The following is a 24,003-nucleotide window of genomic DNA, read 5'->3' as shown; positions in this document are numbered from 1 at the left end:
GCCTGCCCAGGGGCAAATGGCATGACAAAAGGTGACCATAGAACATTTCCTGCATAAGATAAGCAATGTGTTTGGAATCTTATCCTCTGCTACTTCTGTGAATGCTCTTTCTGTTTAGAAAAACCCTATAAAAAGGACCTCAGCCCCTGAGCAGTTGCCTCTCTGAGCTACCTTGCTCCAGGAGTGCCATCTGGCCAGAAAATAAAGGTCTGTTTACCATCTAGCCTGGTGCGTTCCTTCCTGGGTTTCTTGTTCCTCTGTCAAGCTCCTGGAGCCTCGCTGAGTTTTAGGACCCAGCATCATGGAGGTCTTTTCGGCTGTTCACGCTCTGTGGAGTGGAAGTAAGACTTAGGTCTTACATATTGGAGGCCCCGGCAAGATAGCCCAAGTGGGAACTGTAAATCCGGCAACAGATTCTCTGTTGCGGGATCCAGCAGATTCACAGACATAGACCTTTAAAAACCTCAGCAGGTAAGCTTTGGACTGGTTGCAACTGTCTGTTGTCAAGATCGAGATGGCTGACAAGCCAGGAAACTTCCCCCCACCGATCCCAGCCCTGATGAGGACTCCAGATAGAATCAAAGCTGTTTTTTGTGTGGTGCCTGTTTGTCTTGTCAGTGTCTTGTCTGTTGTGTGTTAACTTTGTATTTTCCTTGAAACAAGGATGGGAGGATCCAGCTCCAAGAAAACCCTGCTGGATTGCTTTCTCACTAATTTTAATTTTTTTTTTTTTCCTCCCTGAGCAGGAGGACAAGTACGGGGTTAAATTCTCTCATGGAAACTTTCGCTCCCTGTGTCAACTGGAATAGCCAACCAAAGGTTCCTTTGAGCCAGGCCTCTGTCAGGCTGTATGGGGAAGTCACCAGGTACCCCAGCCACCCCGACCAATTTCCTTATATAAATATTTGGGTCCAGGTGTATAAAGAGCATCTGGCTGCATTGGCCAGGAAGGAAAGGGATAACTGACACAGCCTGTGTTGGGCCTCGACCCGATTCCCACTGAAGAGAGCAACTATCCACCTCCTCAAAAGGGAAGAGGCACGCCTCCAGGATTTCCCGGGTTCCTTTTCTAGGACTTGGAGGCCAGCTCACCAGTAGCAGAACAGAAAGAAGGCGAATGAATGAAATCATCTGTCTGAATGGTGAGATCCCCTGGGTTGCTCCCTAGTTTGTCTTTGGAAGGGGACCCAGGGAGGGAATGTGCTAACTTCTTCTGTGACTATGTGTGTGAAAGAGACTTGGTTAGGAGAAAGTAGAATGAGCTACGAAAGCCATCCGTAGCCTCAGCGCTTAAAGAGCCCTCCCAGCGAATAAATGAGGCTGTTTTCTGGAATGGCAACCCACCCTTTGTCTTGTGTCACCAGACAAGGGAATATCTAATGGTCATGGGGGATGCTAATATTAAACCAACTATTCTTAAGTGAATAATTCAAATTTTTCATAAAGATTTTGTGGGGGACTATAAAACTGCAATCAAAGATGCTTAAGAAACTTTATGAGTTATCATGGTCTCAGCTAAGCCAGACTTGGCCTCCAGGGGAAAAAAAAAAAAAACTCTAAACAAAAGCACAGTTATCTATCTGCCTTTGTTTTGTTTACAATTTGGAGCCTTGTGTGCTCTAGGAGCTGCTCAAGCTTCTGCGCCACGGTAATCAGCTGCTAGTGAAAACTATTTAGTTTTGGTCTTAGAACACTTGCTTGCTAAATCTGCTGTTTTCCCATGGCGAACTTGCCTCTCTCAGAAAATATGACATCATTGCAGGCAAATTCCAGTGTTTCCCCTTTGGAGGAGGTCAAGCTGCCTCCCCTCCCTGAGTTGCTAAGATAGAAAGTGTGGAGGAGGCAGGGGCAGAACGAAATTGTTTAGCTTTACTGCACTGGAGGGTGCAGATGGAAAAGCATGATGGGACTCAGAAAAAAAAGTGGAATATGGCTTGCACTCAGATTAGAAAGAACTAAAATGAAGAAAATAAATCTCTAGGGGATTAAAATCACGTAGGAAAACTCTGAAAGACAAACTATGAGGAAAAAAAAAAAAAAAAAAACACTGCAAGCCAGAGAAACTGCAATTGTGTTTTAACAGACATCAAGAGAGCTTTACAAGAAAAATCAAGTTAAAAATTTAAACTATTTGATAAATATATCTTTGTTTCTATTTAAATTAAGTTTAATTGGTGTGCTTAAAACACTTCTTGCACATTACAAATTCTTGAATTATAATTATAGGGTTAACTTGCCCTTTTGTACTTTGTTGATAAAAACTCAAGGTTAATACTGCTCTATAGGTAGCCAGTCAAATTTTAAGATGTAACAATCTGAGAACAAAAAGAGAACATTTTAAGATTTTTTAACAGCTGAAGTTTGTTACAAAAGGTTAATAGTAAATGAGAAAGAAGAAGATAGTAAGAAAGCTATGGGTAAAAGAGACATACTTTTGATATGAAAAGATTTTATATGCTTGTCTTGTTAAAAAGATATATATAAAAAAAAGATATACAAGACCAGAAGGCTTAAGTATGTAAAAAAGATACATAAAAATGATTTAACAAGCCAGGCATGGCGGCACATGCTGTAATCCCAGCACTGAGGAGGCTGAAGCAGGAGGATCGCTGTGTGTTCGAGACCAGCCTGGACTACATAATGAGTTCCAGATCAGTCTCAACTACATAGTGAGACTCTGTCTCAAAAAACAAAAAACAAACAAACAAAAAAAAGGTTTAACAAAAAAATATGTTTGCTTGTTGGTTTCAAGTTTGTTACAGAAGGTTTACACAACTACATAGAGACTCTGTCTCAAAAAACAAAAAACAAACAAACAAAAAAAAGGTTTAACAAAAAAATATGTTTGCTTGTTGGTTTCAAGTTTGTTACAGAAGGTTTACTTTTACAATAAGGAAGAGCTTTCATTCCTTTTGATTCTAATGCTATGAGATCTATTACTCTGAAAAGGTTCTGAATAGTCTTAACTAAAAGAGGTTTTAGGACTGGGGATTTATTTAGCTCAATGGTGCTGTCACCTGCCTTGCAAGCACAATAACCCAAGTTCAATCTCCAGTACCAAAAACAAAAGAAAGTAAGAGAAATTTTATAATTTAATTGGCCAAATAGATTTGAGTGTATTATAGTTTCATAAATGGTCTTATATGTTTGTCTGTGCCCAACTGTTTAAAAAGTCTGTCCAATTATATTTTGACTGAAATGACAGCAAGAATACTACTAATTTGTTAATTTCTATAACCTGGTTTTATGAGTTAAAGTTTTGCCAAGATAATTAAGTACAAATTCAGATCTAGATAAACTCCTGCTAATAGTAAAAAGGACAACTGCTCAGAAAAATTTATTCTGGTTTTTATTCACTAATGGCCTTCTGAGAAGATATATCCCCAATAAACATGGCTAAATACAGTGTTATAAAATGTTTACATTGGTTATCATCAAAGGGTTAGATTCTAAATGTTATTGTGATATGTTTATAATGCTCATTTTCAAAATAGGATTTCTGTAAATAGTTATTAAGAGGCTTTATTTTTAAAAATGCTTTTGATATCTAATTAGATTAAAGGTTATAAAGTTTCATACATAAAATGATAATTGTTAATTTTCCGATGTACTTAATAAAAACTTCACAGGGTATTAAACTATTAATGCTGCTTCAGGAGGCAGGTTATAACATTATGCTGCTTGGAGATAAAAAAGACTTTAAGGAGATGAGAAATTTTTTGAGATAAAGGGTTTTTACAGGATCTAGATTCTCTATATGTACAACTCTTTAAAGAGCCCAGAAAGAGTGATTATTATAGAATAAAGAACAAGAGTCAACATTTAAACAGCTAAAACTAACTCTTTCTGCTTCCCCCTGTATCAGGGATCCTAAATGTAACCCAGCCTTTTGTTCTGTACATGACTAAAAGAAATCATACTGCTTTAGGGGTGCTCATTGAAGGAGGAGGCCCATAGAATTAGCCAGTGTCGTATTTTATCTTAAGAGTTTAGATCCAGCTGTGAAGAGATAGTTCCCTTGTCTATAAAGCCCTGGAAGCTACAATAATGCTAATTGAGGAAGCTGACCAGATAACATTAAGATAAAGTAAATTATTCGGTTTCCCCATGCCTTTTAAAACTATTGAATAACAGGACATTGATGGCTCTCAAATAATAGAGTCACATAATATCAGGCCCTCATCTGTGAGAATCCCCACCTATATTTTGCTCCAGTTAAAACCTTAAACCCTGCTACTTTTTGCCATCGGAACCTGGCCCCCTGACCACAATTGCCTCAGGATCACTGATAAATTGTTCTCCAGTCATCCAGATCTGCAAAAAGACCCGCTGCCTGAGGCTGATTTTGTCCTGTTCAAGGATGGGAGCAGCTTCATGGAAAATGGGGTATGCTATGCTGGCTATGCAGAGATGACTCAATGGCTATGCAGAGATGACTCAAGATGAAGTGGTCCAAGCAGGACCCCTCCCTACTGGATGGTCAGCTCAATGAGCAGAACTATGGACACTCATACAGGCTCTCCAAAGGGCCAAAGAAAAGAGGGTAAATGTTTATATAGATTCCTGTTTGCCACTTGGTATATCTATGGCACAGTGTATAAAAGTGTGGTCTTGTCTCAGCAGAGGGCAAACTTATTAAAAAATAAACAGGATATAATATAGTTATTTGAGGCAATAGCTATAATAATTCAAGAAAGAAAAGGTGCAATAACAACTGGCAATGCTAAGGTAGACATATAAGCCAAAAGGGCCACTAAACAGAAACTTTAGATAATTATAACCACCCCCTGTAAAGGTTATAAATATTTGTTAATATGGGTTTTAATACTTTTCTGGATGGCCTGAGGCCTTCCCTATAAAAACAAAGAGGGCTTCAGAGCTGTGCAAGATTTTATTTAAAAAATGCCAAGGTTCGGTCTGCCTCTCTCCATAGGCAATGACAATGGGCCAGCATTTGTAACAGGTTGTACAAGATCTAGCTACACTGTTACACTGCTTATTGACCTCAGAGTTCTGGTAAGGTTAAAAAATGATAAATCATACCATTAAGGCAAATACTGTCAGATGACACCAGGTTATGAGTTGATCTGCTCCCTTTGGCCTTCTTTAAATTAAGAGATACCCAAGTCATACTGGGTTCTCCCCATATGAGGTCTTGTATGAAGGGCCACCCTGTATCTTGAGACTTTATAAAATTATCTCAACTGGGCTTATCCAATTATGGGACCCTCAAGACCCTTCAGTCCCTGAATTCCCTCAAGCCAGGCTGACTCTATCTTAGAATTAGACACCATTTTGGGTAAAACTTGTCTTTGCTTGAACCCTAGCAATAGGAATTTGAACTAGAAAGACAGGAATTGAGGCCTCAGGGAGGAGGCCACCAAGAGAGGAACCAAATGTTCTATATAGATTAGAAGATCTTGTGGTTGCCCAGGGGCGGGAACTCAGTGGCCCCGAGTTGATCCGACCCCCGTCCTGTGTCCCACCTCCTTGCCCGCACCCGCCCATTTTTTCCCTCGCACACCTAGGGATATCTAATAGCAACATTAAGATTTAAATAAATGAGCCAATAGAAATTAGAGCTTTTCAAGCCTCCCCAAACCTATATAATCATGCTTTGAAAGTGGGTTGGGGCTCTCGGTCTGAAGCCGATGCGTCAGTGACATCCGAGGGTCCAGGCTCGAGCTTCTAATAAACCCCTTGTGTGATTGCATTGGACCTGACTCCTTGGTGGTGGTCTTCGGGGACTTCGTGACTTGGGCACAACACAATATGAAATCACAGTGGTTAAAATTGGGCAAGTATTTCAAAATATTCAAGGGTAAATTAAAAATAAAGAATGCCTTCCTGTGCTAACTCTTGCCCATCTGATGAAAGTGTGGGACCGAGTTTATGTTAAAATTTAGAAAAGGACCCCTTTCTGACCTATACAGAAAGGGCCATATGAGTCACTTATGGTTACTCCCACAGCTGTCAAGGTAGCTGAAGCTCAGCTACCACCACTCTAGAGTAAAACAGAATTCCACGGACTCTGACTCCAGAAGGCAACTCACTCAATGCCCTGCTCTCACCACACTGGAAGCTGGTGAGTCTACTCACGGCTGAAGAATGAGAACTACAATCTAGATATGGACTCTTATATTGTGTCAAACTGCTATGAGCTGTTATGCTTCTAAATTAAGAATTTATGAGCCTACAGATGATAAAAATATGTGACCTTTATGTGCTCTGGGGATACTAATCCCCAACTTAGCTGTCTAAGAGATACCTTTACAAATTGCTATGACCCCTTAGCTAAAACTTTAAGTAAAATGATGAATCAAGGATTTGATTCTACCTAAAATCAGTAGGGAATGGAAGACCTAAAGTGACTCCATGCTAATAGGCCAGAGACTGTGCTTCTTCATATGCTAATTGCTAACTTGGTTAACAGCCTGCCCAGGGGCAAATGGTATGACAAAAGGTGACCATAGAACATTTCCTGCATAAGATAAGCAATGTGTTTGGAATCTTGTCCTCTGGTAGTAGTTCTGTGAATGCTCTGACTTTCTGTTTAGAAAAAGCCTATAAAAAGGACCTCAGCCCTTGAGCAGTTGCCTCTCTGAGCTACCTCCCTCTGGAAGTGCCGTCTGGCCAGAAAATAAAGGTCTGTTTACCATCTAGCCTGGTGTGTTCCTTCCTGGGTTTCTTATTCCTCTGTCGAGCTCCAGGAGCCTCGCTGGGTTTTAGGACCCAGCATCATGGAGGCCTTTTCGGCTGTTCACGCTCCATGGAGTGGAAGTAAGACTTAGGTCTTACAGTACCCAAATAAAACGCTTATTGTGGGGCCAGGGATTTAGCTCAGTGTTGCCACTGCCTGTCTTGCAAGCACAAGACCCAAGTTCAATACCCAGTACCAAAAAAAAATAATCTTATTGTGGTAGAATGGAGTGTCAACTTGACAGGCTTTGGGATCTGCCCCAGAGGACTGGTAGAGGTCTAGGTGGGTCACAGAGGCGTGGCCTTGGGTACAATATATTGTCTGCTCCATACCGCCCTGTGCTGCACGTCTACTCTGCTTCCTAGCTGCCATGAACTAAGCACCCTTGCTCTGCCATGCTCTTCCTGCCTTGGAGCCAGTCAATCCAGAACTAAATGCCCTGAAACTAGAGCCAAATAAATTAAACCTCTGTCCATTAAATTGTGGGTGTTGGTTACTGTGTCCCCGCAACATGAAAGCTGACTAATACACTGATGAGATTTAAAGATTGGGATATGTATGACACATATCTCTACAGGAAAAACAGTATGTTATGGTCTGTAAATGTCACCCCAATACTCACATACTGAAACTTAATCTTGAATACAATGGTTTTAAGAGGTAACACCCTTCCTGTCATGTAAAGGTACAAGATCCCAATAATGAATTTAACTGTACTATATAACTAAAATGTACCAATAAACTCAATAAAAAGAAAAAAAAAAGAGGTAACACCTTTACGAGGTGATTTGATAATAAGGAAGAGTCCTCATGAATAAGATTAGTACTCTACCAAAAGGGTCTCAAAGGTGCTTATTTGTCCCTTCTACTTTAAGGACACAGCAAGAAGGTGCCACACATGAACCAGGAAATGCATCCTCACCTGAGAGACATCAAATCTGCCAGTACCTTAATCTGAGACTTCCCAGCCTCTAGAACCAAGAGCAATAAATTTGTTGTTTATAAATTACACAACGCAAGGAGTTTTTTAACAGTAGCTCAAACAGACCAAGATGCAGTATCCTCAATTGTAAGGCCACTTTCCACAGAGCACATATAAAGCATTTAGAAAGGTGTTATTAGCCGGTGATTTAGCTCAGTGGCACCTTGCTTGCCTCATAAGCGCAAGGCTCTGAGTTCAACCAAAAAAAAAAAAAAGTCTAAATAGAAAGGTATATTAGTCTAGAGGGGATTTAATTAAGACAAGACTGTGACTTCCAGGGCGCACAATGGAAAGTTTCAGAAATTAAAGAAAAACAAATAGGGACAGAATAAGAAATGTGTAGATCATAAGGATTAAAAGTCAGGGAATGAAAAGAAGTACGCTGGGAGTCTAGATGTCTTAATGAGATTGACACAATGAGATTTGTCCTGATAAATTTAGGACAGATGAGTGTTAAAGGCAGGGAAGACTATGGGGTTCCATTGGGACCCCTCTGTGTGCATGTGTGTATAAATGTGTGTGTGTTACTGGGGCTTGGACTAGGGCCTATGCACTCAGCTATATCTGTTAGGGAATTGATTATGTTAAAGTATTTTGTGATGCCGCCAGCACAGGCTGCATTCTCCTGGTACTTCTTGGCTCCTAAAATGACCTCACGCCCTTATCTCTGGTTTCCCTCCCCACCAAGGCCACAGTGGTCCTGAGAAGTTGAAACCTGTGTCTACAGGGCTGGACCCATAAAAGGCAACCTGCCCTGTGATAGGTTAAAAGTAGCTCACTCCTCATTAATAATCAATAGCCTAGCCCATAACTGATAAAAGGAACTTCCTTTCTTTGTTCTCTTCTTCTCTTCCTCTCTTCTTCCTCCTCTCTCTCTCTCTCTCTCTCTCTACTCCCACCCCTTGAATAAAGTCTCCAGTCCAACCTCTCCATGTGTATGTGTCGACTAGTTGTTGAGCGTCACTATTCCCTTTCAATATCCCTATCCCTTTTTTATATTGTTCTGTATTGTGAGACAGAGTTGCGCTGATTCTCAAGTGCCCAGGCTGAGCTCAAACTTGGAATCCTCCTACCTTACTTAGCATCCCAGAATGTTAGCAACTTTGACCCTTTCACAAATAGGAGTGAAGAGATACAGTCTTGGTCCTAATGCACCATCTTATTTCCAGCATGCAGACCCTAAAGTGACTCCTAATGATTCTTCCTTCTTAGTGTTCACATCTTTGTAATAATACCCTCTACCTGCGTGCACACAGGCTTGTAGCATGCTTCTGCCCAACAGAATACAATGAGTAATGGAAATGGCACAACCTTAATTAAGTCCCATTCTACTATCTCTATATTAGCAGATTAAATGATTCCTTTGGCTTAATGAAACAGTGGTCATATTGGAAATGACTATGTGACAAGAACTATGCCACTTCTAGGAATAGCAGACCACATCGATGGCCTGAGGGCAGCTTCTAGCTGACAGCCAGCAAAATCACGGGACTTTCAATAACACAGCTACACAGACCAAGGAGCTTGGAAGCGGAATCTTCCCCATTCAGATCTCTAGATGAGAAGGCAGCAGAGACACCCTGATTGTAGCATTTGAGACCCTGAGCAAGGGACCTAGTTATGCTATGCCCAGACTCTTAACCCACAGAAAGTGTGAAATAAAATTTGCTATTTCAAGTCACTGCTTGTGATTTATTACACAGCAACAGAAGATGAATATACACATTATGCACGGTTTATCTTGACCCACTAAATGAGGCAAGCATAACTTAGGGAAGCCAAGCATTATGATCCCACCTAGTCTCTCCTGACTCCATTCAGGGAGCAACAGGAAGCCTAGGGGAGGTGGTCTCAATAAGACTGTAAGTTTGTAAGTATGTGACTTTGGGTAGAGCAAGTACCACGTTACAGGAGACTAACAAGATAAGTCTTGGGGGAGAAAACGAAGCCCTCTGTATTTTCTGCTCAACTTTTCTCTAAGCCAAAAAGTTCTCTAAAAAAATAATCCATAATAATCTAAAAAAAAAAAAAAAAAAAAAGAAAGGCAGGCCGAGGTTAAGCCCTGCACAGCCCCATATGGCAAACTAGTAAGCAGGTGATGCATAATAATTTCTAGAATGACCTAAACTGAACTCTGTCTTCAGAAAATAATTCTAAACTTGGCATAGTGCTGCATGCCTATAATCTCAGCACTGTGAAAGGGTGAGGCAGGAGGAGGACTCCAAATTCAAGTCTTTAGCAAGACCCTGTCTTATAATTTAAAAAAAAAAAAAAAAATTAAAAAGGCTGGGGACATAGCTCAGTAAGAAGGCCCTGGATTATTTTGGTACTTTTACTGAAAGTCAGTTAACCTTAAATATTCTGGTTATTCCCCCTAGATTCTCAATTCTATTCAGTTGGTATATGGCTAGTCCTATGTGTGTACCAGTATGTTCGATAGTGCAGCTAGCTAGTGATCCCCAATACTGAAAAAAAAAATTTTTTAATTTAAAAAAGAAAGCAATTCTAGTCACAGTAAATAAGGTGGTTTGAAGGAGAGACAGAATGGAGGAAGCTAAGTAGAAAGGCTATTGTATTATTTCACAGGTGTCTGAATTAGGACAGTTAGGAATGAAAAAGAATAGGCAGGTAGTACCTCTTGGGGATGGCAAATGACAGGATGTGGCAAGTAATTAGACACAGGAAAAGAAACTATTTGAGCCCAAGCAGAATCAGGTATTTCTAGTCAATAACACTAGGAGGGATAGAAGGCAAAGTATCATTAAGTAAGACTGGAAACAAAGATTGGTTCCAGAAAGGATAGGTTATGAGGGCTTCAAGAATAGTAGTAAAAAGCAGAGGGAAAAGAAAATACACAGCAATAGAAAATAAAACCAGGAATTAAAAGTGTAGAGACAGTTTCTGTAGTATTAAAAATACGTAAACTGGGCCAGGGATGTAGCTCAGTGGCACAGCACCTGACCAGCAAGCGCGAGGTCTTGAGTTTGAACCCTGTTACCAAAAAAAAAGGTAAACTTTACCTATGCTTTATCTTGACCAATTTTGTGCTCACAACAAAAAGAATCTAGAAACTACCTCCTACCTCCAGAAGATTCTAGCTCCCCAGAACCTAACAACAATTTCACATAGTTCAACCTGCTCAATAAACATTCAGAGATTCCAACCTCAAATATAATTGTTACATATAAGCAACAGCTGTTGATTTTTTTTTTTGCATAGAGCATTCAATTATTAACAAAGTATCTTACACTCGGTGTAATTTTAAACAATTTCTACTTCACAATATCTATTATTCTCTTTGGCCCTTATTTACTTTGTTTTTCACACCAGTGAGACAATACAATATTTACACATGTGTTCGATTTATTTCACGTAACAGTCTGTTCTCTAGGTGCATCCATAGTATTATTATTAGAAAATGAAGGGCTGGGATTTAGCTCAGTGGTTCTGCAAACTGCTTCCTAAGTGCAAGGTCCCAAGTTTGACTCTCAATACAAAAAAAATTTACCACTGTTAGTCTCTAATAATTTTGTTATGAAAATTTATTTTTTATAGAATGGCTTTTACATTTTCTTTATTAGTACCTACTTGTATTCTACTAAAATTTTAAAAATTAAAAGAAAACATGTAGTGGAAAAAGTGATCTGCCTTTCTTCTGAGTACCGGAGATATAATCCTGCTTGCTCCTAGAAATATTATGCAAAAAAAAAAAAAAACCATTTTGCAGGACTACAAGATGAAACTGACGCTAGGAAAATATAATTATAACTCCAATTTTTCATTTACACTGTGACAAGGGGATGTTTAACCAAAAACAGCTACCAATGTCAACATTAGTTGAAAGAATTAGAGAACAGTTAGAAAAATGTACATAAAAATTAAATTTTTAGAACAGGAGTACAATCTGGATTATAATTCATAAATTATGTCAACAGCTATTGATTTAAACAAGATCTTTTAAATAAAGCAAAATTTAAAAGTTTGTTTTGATTTTTGTATTCTTTTTACCCACAACACCTTTTACCCAAAAGTATGGGTGTTTACATATACACACACCCCAATACTCCAATTCTGGACACCAACTGAATGGCCTACAATTCAGTTCAATTCTAATACTACTTCTGAGGACCACCACAGATCCTACAAGTCAAGGACTCAGTGCAAGACTGTCCCACCTTAGACATTAGTTACAAATTTCAGGTTGCCACCTATACTTATAACCAACTGGCTATAAACTGCCAGTAAGTTTCCATGACCCCTTTTCTCAGGTTTGCTAATTTTCTAGAAAATTCACAGAACTCAGGAAAACAGTTAACTTACTTTAATACTTACTATAAATAAGAAATGTATTATAAAGGACACAATTCAGGATCAGCCAAATGGAGATATAAAGTATAGAAGAGGAGGAGCCCCAGAGCTACCATTCCCTTTCTGGCCCCACATGCTCCTCCTTTGACATTTTATGGAGATTTTATTCCATAGGCATGATTGATTAAATCATTGGCCGCTGATGATTAACTCAAGCTCTAGTCCTTCTCTTCCCCTCTCTTAGGGAGCAGTTTTAAAGTTCCAACCCTCTTGTTAAACCTGAATTTTCTGGTGACCAGTACCCATGTAGAAGCTATCTAGCATCCCCCTAGCCACCAAGTTGTCCAATCATCATATATCTGGAGATTTCAAGAGTTTTAGAAGCTGTGTGACAGGAACTAGGAAGGAAGACCAATACCACAACTTTGTACAAAGCTCTTCCTAAAACTAAGGGGGGGTTGTTAATATCATATATCTTATGGACATTTCCAAGAAAAAAATCTGCATAACCCTTTAAAATTATTTTCTAAACTACAAAAAAAATAAAAGTACCAGGAAGAGGTAATTAACAATTAAGGGTCATTATAATGATATATAAATCCAAACACACAATTGAAGAACTTCAGTAGAGGATGACTAACATTTTAAGAGGCAAAAATGTTTAAAGATAGGGACCTCATGAAGGTGATGTCTAAAGTAAAGACACAAATAATGGAAACAAAATTATTTGCCAGAGACATTCTGGAAATAATTCTAAACAAATTCCACCTAAATAGTTCTCAAATCTGGTTCATAATAGAATCATCAAAAAAGCTTTAAAAGTAGGCTCTTACTATAAAAGATTAGGACCGTAATAATAGCATAAGTTCATTAACATGCTCTTAAAATGGATCCAGAGCAACAAGTTGCTGTCCTAAATATTTTTCATGCCGCTTACATTTTACAATACTATATTTTAAAGATTATTTAAAAAAAAACTTTAAATAGAAATTCCATTTGATTCAGTTATACCTTTTCTAGGAATCTACCCCAAAGAGTTAAAAACATCATATTACAGTGATCCATGCATGCTCAGTTTATAGTAGCACTATTTTTTTTTAAAAATGCTGGAAACGGTCCATATACTCAGCAACAGATGAATGGATAAAGACACACACATACACACACACACATATTACTCAGCCATAAAGAATAAATCTGGCTGGGCGTGGTGGCACACGCCTGTAATCCCAGCACTCAGAGACTGAGGGGGGGTTGCAGTGAGTTTGAGACCAGCCTGGGCTACACCGTGAGTTCCAGGTCAGTCTCTACTACATAGTGAGACCCTGTCTCAAAAAACCAAGAAAAAGCAGGGCGTGGTGGTGCATGTCTATAATCCCAGCACTCTGGAGGCTGAGGCAGGAGAATCACTGTGAATTCTAGACCAAACTGGACTACATAATGAGTTCCAGGTCAGTCTCAACTACATAGTGAGACCCTGTCTCAAAAATAAATAAATAAATAAATAAATAAATAAATAAATAAATAAATAAAAATCTGAATCCTTTATAGGAAAATGGATGCATCTTGAGACCATAATGCTGTTAACTAAATCACACACAAAAGGTTAACTATCACGTAGCTTCTCTTACATAAGAAACCCAAAATATAAATAAAAAGCAAAATAAAAGAGATGACAAGAAATAGGGAGGGAGACTTTGTGGAGATGGAAAGGACAGGAAAAGGGAGGGTGGGGACAGGACAGAGAGGTAAAAATGATTAGGATATTTAAGATGTATTTTACAAAAAGAAGATACAGTGGATCCTTGACTTATGAACTCAATTCATTCCTGAGGGCTGGATGCAGTTCAAGTTGGTCAACTGAAGGCTGAGGCTCCTCTTCACAGCCTTCGAAGACCCTCTCGTGTATACAGGCAGATTTCAGTGTCCTCAGAGACACTGGCCCAGGATTTCTCAATTAACCCCATGCAGTAATGGATGTTGTAATGTTCCTTCTAAAACTCTTTAAATGAGCAGGGCAATGCACCACACCTGCCTTGCAAGCGCAAAGTCCTGAGTTTGATCCCCTGTACTGAAAAACAAAACAAAACAAAAAAAACACAAATCTTTAAGGATTAAATCTATATCTGAGAGGGCTGGAGATTTAACTCAGTGGTTCTGCCTCCTGCCTCGCAAGCCAAGTACCCGAGTTCGATCCCCTCTACCAAAAAAAAAAATCTGTATCTGAGACCATCTGGAAGCACAAGTGGCCAGCATTCAGGTCATAATTCAAGACTTTGTTGATTAGTTAAAACTAAAATTCTGGCTGTAGCCCAAGTTGTTCATATGTCAAGCTGGTCGTACCTCGGAGCTCACTGTATATCATGCACAGGTACAAATTTCCTATGATGCATGTGATCATTATGTATGACAAAATGTACTAATTCTTAAAAATTTATTAAATGATTAGGATATATATGTGTACAATTCCCCATGATGAATGTAATTATGTATTGCAGATATATACCAATAAAATTGTTTTAAAAGACTAAATTTTCAAGAGAAGAATACATTTTCCTAGAGATAAAGCTCTGGAGGTTCTGGCCCACCATGGCAGAAGATAGGTCCTAAAAGAACAGATTGATTCAAATGGCCATACACAAACAAAAGGACACATTTTCAGAGTCCCACTGTGAGAACGCACTGTCCACCTTACCATGAAGACAACATATATGTGAGGAACACACCCTACTTCCGAGCACACCATTGTAGGAAGTGTCTCACTAGGACCAACTGGAAATTTTCAATTCTGCTGAGTCCTTCAAAAATAAAACTACCACCAACGGGGGTGGTGAGTGCACGCCTGTAATCCCAGAACTCTGGAGGCTGAGGCAGGAAGATCACTGTGAGTTCAAGACCAGCCTGGGCTACATAGTAAGTTCCAGGTCAGTCTCAACTACATAGTGAGATCCTGTCTCAAAAAACAACAAAAACAAAATAAAGCAAAACAAAAAAACTACAACCCACCAACAACAAAAAACTTGAATTCTAAAACATTAACAGCTTGTTTTGCATAAATGTGACCAATAAAATAAAAAAGTTTAATTAAACTTTAATTTCTACTTAACTTCCACTTATACATTTTAAAGTAGTCCAATTAAGAATGATCTTACTGTTCTAGAATCCGAGAATGGATTATACTCATCAAGTCCTGGTGGAACATTTCTTGTCACCTGTGTAACTGATGGATCCTGGAATAAAATTTGAAGAAGAAAAAAGATTACTTATCCTTTAAAATACATATTTTATATTTACATAACATTTGCTTTATCTGTTCTTCTGGTCACCCAGCAAAGCTAATAGAGGAAAACAATGAGAGATTATCAGATGTACTCAGTCTCATTTCAACAAAGGTGAAATTTAGATCCACAACTCTCAAACCTTTATAAAACAAAGCAAAACTAGGTTAGATGCAAATCAGCTGCTACTTAATCTACAGCGACTCAAAGGAGGAGGCCTTCTAATAGTTGCATGGAGCAATTGCACAACAGTATCTGAACAAATCTTGGGTGAACCCACCATCTTTTCCTATGAGTGCCAAAAAGAAGAGTTCATGTTCCCTCTTTTTATAATATCTTCAATCAGTTTTCTGATTATAAATCAATGTCATAATCAGCCAGCATCTATAGTATTCAAGATTAAGTGCCTCTCACTTGTTTTATTCTACTCCAGCTTCTCTATTTCCCCATGTGATTGTACAGTGTCTCCCTTTTTCCAAGTGTAATATATTAGTACACTATCTCAGCTTTTCAAATCTTTTAATATTGGACTTTCATAATTAAAGTCACAAAATCTTAGACCCTTATTTTTGAATATGAATGTACAACACAAATATAATGAATATCTCAGCAAAATCAACTATGTGATTCATGTGAAAAGCATTTTACTAAATGTGATGGTGCCCTTACTGGCCTTCATATTTCTAGTTTAAAAACATTAGTATGCATAAGAATGAAAACACAGATTGCTGCACCCCCCCCCGTTTCTGATCCAGTAAGCCTGGAGTAGGGCCTAAAAAATTGTTTTTCTTTTTTTAAATTAATTTTATTGGTACATTTAAGGTATACAATGTAATGGCATTCGTTATTGGAAATTTGCACCTTTACATAATCCACCTTGGTTCTTATTTAAATCCTGTATTTCTAACAAGCTCCCAGGTAATCCTGCTCCTGCTAATTTAGACATCAACGCTCTCTCTACCTACGCTGTACTTTCTCTAATCCACTTTCCTCAACATGTCATCAGTTACCTTTCAGAAATGCAAAGATAATCTTGTCATTCTTTGCCTCCAGTCCCTTTCCTCTGTCCACCCATGTCACATTTTTAGATGCCCTTCACTAACCCTAAAATAAAATACATTTTTCTCAAAATGAAACACAAAGCTAGCCTAACTCTTGTCTACTTTGCCAGCCTCATCAACTCCCTCCCAATCACCTATGCTCTGGCATATCCTTCTCCCTTGGCCAAATGAAACAAATTACTAAAAAAGGAGCCTTCAACCTGCCTAAAAGCAAGTGGTAAGGATGAGTGAAAAAGTAATAAAGACTCAGCTTACTCTACAAGAAAATGAGAAAGAAGGAAAGAAATCATTCATTCACTCCTTGGGAGTTCCCCTCTCAACTTTCCCTAAACATGTACGGAGCAGGAAGATTATCAACAGGGGATGCATGCCTCAGCAAGAAAATTAAAAACACAGAAATACTCTTTTAATCAAATTTTTCAACTTGGTATTGCTAAAGTTAACCTGATATAAATAAAAGAGGGCTCAGGGGCAAGAACCAGAGATCTGTATCAAATCCTGATCATCAGATAGTCCAGCTGTAGTTTCAATACCAGCCCTCACCACCACCTACAGAACCAGAAACCCAAGAGTCCTCAGACCCCATTCTTTGCTTGTTTCCTCTAGCTGATTCTAATACCCTTACCCACAGGTTAGCCTACCAATCTCTCCTTTCCTTAAACACTCAATCCAAGTATCCCCTAATCAACGATTTCCCAGTAACATCCTTCTTACCCAGTCACTCCGCTGCAAACTCAATGCTCCCACAACCCTTGGTATTTGTCTCCATTAGTGTTTATTTCACTGAACCATGATTTTCATGGAAATCTTCTTTACCTAAACTATGTCCTGACTTCTTTGAATCAAGAAACAGTTTTCTCTGTTCTTTAAATTATACATGCCTGGTGATACTGTTTCATCAATGGCTATTTCCACCACTAGAGAGAAAGGCTCAGGGTAATTCTTCAAGATAGCACCCAGCAATAATAACCAAGAAACATTTTCTGAAAAAATGAACATAAATATGAAGATAGTTCAAAATATGTAAACGAAGAAATTTAATCTCATTCATAAGAAGAGAAATAGCACGATCCCTGGTACCAAAAAAAAGAGAGAGAGAAATAGAAATTAAAACTATACTGATGTTGGGCCAGGGATTTAGCTCAGTGGTTCCACCACCTGCCTCACAAGTGCAAGGGCCCAAGTTCAATTCCTGGCACCCCCCCCAAAAAAAAACTATACTGATGTAATCACATTTCTTACCTATCAGATTAGCAAAAAGTCCAAAAGTCTTACATATTCTTTGGAAAGCTGTAAGGAAACAAATTCTAATGCACTGTTAAGAGGAATTAATACTGTTATAATTTGCATTTATCACATTTGCATTTAACTTCTGAATCACAGTCTCTCTTCTAGGAATCTATTCCACAGATACACTGGGAAAATACTCTCTGTAACAGCAAAAGAATAGAAGCAACCTAAATATTAGTACAGGATAGAACATCTACCTGACAAAGTACTGCACAGCTATCATGCAGCTGTAAAATGGTATAAAGAGATGTATAGAGCTGGGGATTTAGCTCAGTGGTTCTGCCACCTACCTTGTAAGTGCAAGGACCCAAGTTCAATCCCCAGTACCAAAAAACAAAAAAAAAGATGTATACTAGGTGTAATCAAAAGCAGTGAGTGAATATTTCAAAAGCTTACCACAGTACAAGACACAATGACACTAATCCACCTAAAAATTCTCCCTCTCACTTTGAACACACTGAGCCCATTGTCCTTGCCACTTTCTGAAGCAGTTCTGGAAGTCCTCTTTCAGGTCTTTAATTGTGCTGCTATGACATTCATCCATGCTGTGGACTGACTCAAAATGTTTACCTTTCATGGTCATTTTGACTTTAGGAAAGAGCCAAAAGTTACAAGGTGCCAGATCCAGTAGATGAGGACACACTATAAGGTTTTTTTATGAGCCTGCTGTAATGACTTGTATCTAGATGTCCCCTCAAAGCCTCATGTGGTCATAAGATTTAGCTCAGTGGAACCGTGCCTGCCTCACAAGTGTAAAGTCTTGAGTTCCATCTCCAATACCAAAAGAAAAAAGAAAAAAAGGAGGCAGCAGAATATAGGGTCAGCAAGATGCATACTGCTTAGTCAACACTCATGTTCTTCATGGCTCAGTGTTATCAAAATACAATGAGTCCCAGGCCCGGGATTCAGCTCAGTGCTGTGCCTGCCTTGGAAGTACAAAGTCCTGAGTTCGATCCCCAGTAACGCCAAAAAAAAAAAAAAAAAAAAAAAAAAAAAATACAATGGTTCCCAACGCTCATTTTTCAAATACACATATCCTATTAGTACTATCTCAAGTGTCCTAAAATTCACCTCAAATTAACAAAGAAACAAATAATAAGATATAACAGTATGAAAGAGACCTTAGAATGAAATCATCCTTCCAATATTCTATTTTCAACTACTATAATCAAAACATACTTGTCTCATATAATTCAGGCTGAAGTTAACTGGCAATTCGACAAAATCATTGTCTTAAGTGATCCAAACTTACTTCGAGTCTGAAATCCCTCCTAGTGTAGTACACATTAGATGGCAAAGCAGTAGAGTACATACAAAATATGCCAAGAATAAGACTACATAAGAAAGGTAAAGAATTGATTTCTCTGAATTGTCATCTAATTAATGTTTTAAATTAGTTTAATGGAAATAGTTTTTAAGAAGCCCTAAGCCCTCTAAACTGAGAGAAGCCAATAAAGCCGAAAGTTTAAGTAATAAGGAATGCACTTTTAATATCCTAGTAAAAAGCTGGCATTTGTTTATAGTATTTCCAATCTTTGCTATGATCCTTTCAAGTAGATTTCGCAGTTCCATTTTTCAGAGAAAGAAGTTGTCTTAAGGTTAGGAAGCTTTCTCAAGGTCAATGTGTCTCAAACAAAATTTGAAATCAAGGCCTTCCAACACTGTAGGGAAATGTGAAAGTGGTGGCACTTTGGTTCAGACTATGAAGAGGTCTGGGAAGCAGTAGGATGTGTCAGCAGAGCTCCAACACAGACGCATCTCCAGATACCCCAATGTAAATAACTTCTGCAGCCATAGTCAATGCTGCCCAGTGTAAATAATTTATATAACCAAAGTTATTACAGGCACATGGCCAAGAACTTCTGCAAGAAGGGGGACTAAGCAGCCAAGGACTGGTGGAAGAATGGGCTGGCTAGGGGTTAAGGACTGCTGTGGCTGGGGGCCCTCCCCAGAGCAGCTAAACAGACAAACTCTGGCTAGCAGCTGAATAAAAGATGTTTAACCCACTCCACAGCTCTGCAGCTCTTCTTCTGGCTGCCTGAATCTCAACTGAACTTCAACTGACCTGGTGATAAAACCAAAGTCTATATATATATTCTTTCTACCAGATACACTAAAAATACAGGTAGCTGGGCATGGTAACACATTCTGAGGCAGGACAATCACAAGTCTAAGCCCATTTGAGCAATTTAGTGATTTAGGAAGACTCTGTCTCAAAATAACAATTTTTAAAATCATCGGGGATATAGCTCAGGGTTCCATCACCAGTAACATAAAGAAGATAAAAATAAAAAGTTTACCACAATAACAATTTTAACAGGAAAAGACCCTGGCTGAGTTGATTATTTATGAATGATTCCAATAGTCTGACAAGAAAATGTTTTTCTTGCTCTTCAACATAGCCAAAACGAAACCGTTTCATCTGATAACTAGGCTTACTCTAGGGTAGTGGCTCTCAAATGTCAGTGTTCACTGGAGGTACCTGGAGGGCTTGCTAAACTCCAGGTGGTAAGCCCCACTCTGAGTGTACCTTGTTTTTAATTCAGTAGGTCCGAGGAGGCTAAGAATTTGCATTTCTAACACGGAATGCTTCTGAGTTTTATTTTAGCAACTGAAATCACTGTATTAGTCTCCTGTATTTTATTAACTTTCTTTTTTTTTTTTTTGAGACAGGGTCTCACTATGTAGTTGAGACTGAACTGGAACTCACTATGTAGACCAGGCTGGTCTGGAACTCACAGCAATGCTCCTGCCTTAGCCTCCCGAGTGCTGGGATTATAGGCGTGAGCCATCACACCCGGCTGCTATTAACTTTCTAATAACAAGTAAAGATATTCCTCAGGGTTTAAATATTTGTGGACCTAACTATGCATAGGCATTAATGCTGGATCTTTACTTCACTAGTTAAGCCATGTATACTTTGCCAACACTTTAGTGTTTGCAAACACTTAACCTCACAGCCATATTTCATAAACACAAGATCCATGATGAAGAAAGTTATTTTTTAAAATAAGAAAATAAGTAAAAATTTCACAGCTAGCATAATTAGCTTTTTTGTATTTTTTCTTTGTTTCTTTACCAAACCATCCAAGGTAGAGTACCCCCAATGTATTTTTTTTTCCAGTACTGGGAATCAAACTCAGGACTGTGCACTTCCCAGACAGGTGCAGCATCACTGAGCTGAATCCGCAGCCCACCTCAGTGTATTGTGGCAGGCACACATGCCTCAACAGACACACAGGGCCCTTCAGCATGAGAGAAAAGCTGCCCCACCATCACCCCAGATGAGCATGGGTAAAAGCACACAAAATGCAAGCTTTTAGGGGGAAAAAATGAGAACGAAGACCTGGCATGTAAAGGTACAAGATCCCAGTAATGAATGTAACTGTACTGTCTACCTAGAATGTCCCAATAAATTCAATTTAAATTTTTTTTTAAATGCAAACTTTTACCTTTCAATAAAAAGCTGTTAGGGCTGGGGATTTAGCTCAGCAGTTCCACCGCCTGTCTTGCAAGTACAAGGACCCGAGTTTGATCCCCAGTACAAAAACAACAACAACAACAACAAAAAAGCTGTTTTATCTTTTAATAAAAAGCTGTTTCAATAAAAACTGAAAGTTCTGTTGCTGTATTTTTCTTTTATTGTTGTGTTTTCTTTTAAAACAAAAGATGGTAATATATGAGTATGTTTTCTAAGCTAAAACCTCAGTGATCAGGATTAGTTCCAACGTTGGCTCTTTGTGATAAAAAAGTGGGTTTTGGGAACCAGTTTGGGTACTCGGTCTCTAAAAGGTTCGCTATCACTGCCCTGCACTGTGCAACAAATTTGACATTTCTCAATCAGTGCCAAAAATCCTAACCTAGCAGAGCACTGTCACTTTGTTAGAAGTGGGGAAACTGATATTGGACTAATCAGGCTCAAGCTTCTGCTTATTTCTTTAGACCATCCTTTAGCTAAACAGTAGTCTAGTCACATAAAGCCTACACTATTATTACACTACTAATTATGTATAGCCATATGTTATGTATCCACTCATTAGCACATCAGTTAACGTCACACATTTAAATCTCAAGGTTAGCATGAAAAACTTTGTGTCTTGAGTAATTTGCAGTAAAATAAAGCACTCCTGGAGGAACCAGAAACTCCTGGCAGAAAATCTTGAGCGAGTCACTTAAAACTGTCTTGATGGGGATTTAGGTCCATGCACTGCACCTGCCTTGCAAATACAAGGTCCTGAGTTTGATCCCCAGTACACACACACACACACACACACACACGCACACACACACCTCTCTGTCTCTTCTTTAAAAGAAAGTAAATTTCATAATCAACCTTCTCAGTTGCAGTTCTGACATTTTATGTTACCTGTATGTCTTGACTGTTTGGAAAATTGATTACCTGTATCCAAATCTCAGTTCTAATACTAAAAAATGTAAACTCTAAACAAGAAATTTCATACTTTAGCTTTGTATCAGTAAATGTGTCATATGGTTCTTGAGTTACTATATATGAAAGGCACAGTTCCTGTCCATGGAAAATGCTCAGTAAATGATAATAATGACAATAATTACCACCAAGACATCAAGGATCAAGCAAAAAAGCTCTCTACTTATGATTAACTGAGAACTTAAGAAAGTATATCTTAAGTAAATAGGCCAAAATCAACACCACAGCTATCTTCTACGGAAAACAACCAGAAGCAGTTCGTCTGACCTTTATGTCATGTGACCCTATACCCCTAACTGCAAGTGAAAGGATGAAGAATGAGCCTCTGTGCCAAAGGAAACCATTTTTGGATCCAAATGTGAGGCTGCCTGACAGGCTCCAACAGAAGTGACTCTATATTGAACAGTTCTAACCAATCTAATTAGATCCTCCTGCTTGAGGAAACCGAGTAGGAGCCAAAAATTGGTCAACAGTAGCACCAGTACAGATGCCAGTCACATAGAAAAACAAGAAGCTAAGTCATATAAGGTGACCAGAAAGGGGGAAGCAGATAGGCATGTGAAAAGAAAAACAATAAGCAGAGTTGCCAATGAAGTTAACAGAGCACACAGGCAGGGCCAATGAACACTGAACTATTACAGGTGCTGAGGAGTGACAGCATGGAAGCTGCTGTCACCAAGTCCTCCGTTCCTCAGAAGGGCCTTCGGAGGAAGTACAAGAGGGGCAGGAGGAAAAGAAGGGTGGCAGAGATTAGTCATTTCAATTAATGCAGCTCAATATTTATGCTTTACAAATACTGATGCAAACAATAAATAAACAAACATACATACATACATACATACAAACTGATGTATTTGAAAATGACTTCCACTGCTTGGGAGGAGTGGGCTGAGAAAACAGCCTGTAAACTCCCAGAGATTGTCTCTTTACAGTTAGAGACTCTGTTGGACTACCCTTCTTTCCCTAAGACTCCTTATATTTTCATTACCTGAGGTATGTCACCTTGCCTTAACACCAGGACAGGTAGAAGCAATTCTCTTGGCCATTTTGTATTCCATTAAAACTATGTAAGTTTAGTGCCATAAATATAATAAGTAAAATCTGCTTTGAGAGATTTTAATAAGTACATTTATTGATCACTGGTATACATCCCAATCCCCAATATACTTGATTTTTACCTGTTAATTACTGCTTATTTTAACTCTATTTTCACCTTTTTTTTCCTTTCCCTTCCAATTTAAAAAGAAGAGAATACAAATGGAATGCTCATCTATATCCCTTTTTTCTTTTTAAGCGTTAGATATTCCCTGCAGTTAGGACTGTAGCTCAGTGTAACTGAAGTGGCAGTTTGCTTGCCTAGACATACCTGTGGTTCAAAATTCTGTGTCAACCTGACAAAGCCCTCTGGAAAACAGAAACAAAACATCTTCTTCAGAGCTAAGCTTCATCTTGCCCCACTGTTCATCAGGATTACCCTATTATTTATCCTTTTATTTCATACATTCAACTGCTTCCTCTCAACAGGATATCTCACATCTGTCAAGTTTTTATCACCTTTAAAATGCACACAAAGAAAAAAAAAATTTACCATGCATCATCCTTTATCCCCTTCAATACACTTCTCTACCTCTCTATCCTCTGTCCCAGACTGAGATGCGAGTATTTATTACTTGCAAACTACAGTAGCCTCCCTAGTGATCTCTCTCCCATCCTGGACCAATCTATTCTTTATAATGAGTCCAAATGAGCTCTTCAAAATGCAAGCCTATTTATGTCATACCAGCAGATTTGATTACTGTGAAGTGGACATATTTGAGGCCCTTGAAAATTTAAAACTAAATGGGAATGGGGCCGGGATTTAGCTCAGTGGTTCCACCACCTGCCTCACAAGCGCAAGGACCCGAGTTTGATCCCTGGTACCAAAAAAAAAAAAAAAA

The 24,003-nt window shown here is 38.7% G+C and overlaps 1 protein-coding gene across 1 annotated transcript in view; it reads right to left on the bottom strand.

Moving 5' to 3' along the window:
* Window positions 1-15,220, bottom strand: part of Scamp1 (secretory carrier membrane protein 1) — a 60,938-nt gene extending 45,718 nt beyond the window's left edge. The window contains exon 1 of the mRNA XM_019206765.2: window positions 15,143-15,220. The gene's annotated coding sequence lies outside the window, so the exon portion shown is untranslated. The remainder of the gene's footprint in view (window positions 1-15,142) is intronic.
* Between the last annotated feature and the right edge of the window lie 8,783 nt (window positions 15,221-24,003).

The sequence above is a fragment of the Fukomys damarensis genome, unplaced genomic scaffold (assembly GCF_012274545.1).
Source record: "Fukomys damarensis isolate Sample0158 unplaced genomic scaffold, DMR_v1.0_HiC HiC_scaffold_1, whole genome shotgun sequence".
NCBI lineage: Eukaryota > Metazoa > Chordata > Mammalia > Rodentia > Bathyergidae > Fukomys > Fukomys damarensis.
This window is presented reverse-complemented; position numbering and strand designations above follow the sequence as displayed.